This window comes from Arachis ipaensis, chromosome B3, assembly GCF_059453495.1.
Source record: "Arachis ipaensis isolate K30076 ecotype BB chromosome B3, ASM5945349v1, whole genome shotgun sequence".
Classification (NCBI taxonomy): Eukaryota; Viridiplantae; Streptophyta; class Magnoliopsida; order Fabales; family Fabaceae; genus Arachis; species Arachis ipaensis.
The window spans coordinates 61,734,722-61,736,444 of NC_142438.1; positions in this window are offsets into that span (position 1 = coordinate 61,734,722).

Sequence of the window (1,723 nt, forward strand, 5' to 3'; positions counted from 1 at the left end):
AATTATTAGTCACGACTTTGATACTTTAATTATTGTTTCATTTAAAACAGCTTTAGATTAGTGACAAAATTGTGACAAATTACATTAGCGTGCTTGGCAAATTTGCTTCAAACTTTTCATGAATTTTCCATGGATTTATATAGAGGTTAGTGATTAGTAGCAACATGAAATAAGGACCGAATAAGGACTAACATTTTTTTGACAAATTAGTAGCAACATGAAATAAGCGAGAAAAGTCTATCAGTTGTTAAACGGTCGCTAATTCCTCACTAAATAAGCTTTTGATTAGTGACTCAATTGAGACTAGTTACTTCTAAAATTTTTTCGATTAGCTTTGGATTTGTTATAACTTTGCGACTGATTTCCAACGAGGTTAGCGAGTAATTTGCTACAAAATAAATAGGATACAGCTTTTGCTTTGCGACAAGATTGCGGTTGCCAAGTCGCTCGCTAAAATAAACTTGCGACAACTTAGCGACAAATGTATTTTGCCCGCTAATCAGCGACTTGAAATCAGCGAATGAAGTGTGTTAGTTTTTAAACGGTCGCAAATTTCTCGCTACTTAGGTCATAGGCAGGTCATAGGCACTCAATATCCGTATTTCCACTTTAGTGACTAATTAGCAACGAACACTTTTCTAGCTGAATGATATATCCGTTGCGACGAGTTAGCGATGACTGTTTTCTGTGGCTACCCTAATTTTTAAATTTACAATATTATGAGACAAATTAGCGAGAAACAAATTGCTCGCTAAAAATAAAAATTTTGGCGACAAATTAGCTAGGAATTTTTCCATCGCAGAATGCATTTCAAGTCTTTGTGACGGATTAGCTAGGGACATTGTTCCTCACTAATTAGCCTTTTCACACAAAGTTTATTTAGCGACTCTCTCTAGTGTGTGAATTGTTTCTCGCTAATTGTATATCAAACACTTGCGACGAAATAGTGACAATAATATCCCTCGCTACTTTACTTTTATTCAATTGAACCCCTAAGTGACTGATTTGCTAGAACATTGTCACTCGCTAATTAATTTGTGAGAAATTTCCTCGCTCTCTTTTTAGCTACAAAAGTCAATCTGCGAAAAACAAACTTACTCGTAAATCTCTCGCTAATCAGTCGTTTTTCTCAAGTTCGGATATTTTGTGACCGCTCATTAATTTTGTCGTTAGTGCGTCACTAATTCCTCACAAGTTAGTGATGAATTAGTGACAAAAAATATTTCTCGCAAAAATTCGTCGCTAATTTGTCAAATTCTTGTAGTATCCTCTACATATTGGCATCAATTTTGTTCGATAGAAGTTGACGGAGACGTAACTCCCCTTTTTCTTGAGTTCGGTCAATTAAAGTTCTAGAAGGTATGGATGATTTCTGACATTTTTCTCTTCGGCAGCCCGGTCAGAAGGCTTCTCTAGAGCTTCGAGTATTTTTATTTCGTACAAAGGTAGGGGTTTAGTAAATTCTCACCGATTAAATTGTGTTTGATAAATGAACTGATGTTTGGACTGAGTGTTGTCGAAATTTGATTGCATTTTCATATTGAATTTTGTTGATAAATTGATATTTTGATGTGATTATATTTTGGTCAGCCCATAAGCATCCAAGACCATGTTAGTGATAATATAGGAGCTGATATTGTGTACATAATTGGATAAATTTGGTGAGGTTTGATAGCCAAAAAATTAAATCAAAACTGTGAAGAATCGGTAGCCGTAAAGCTCG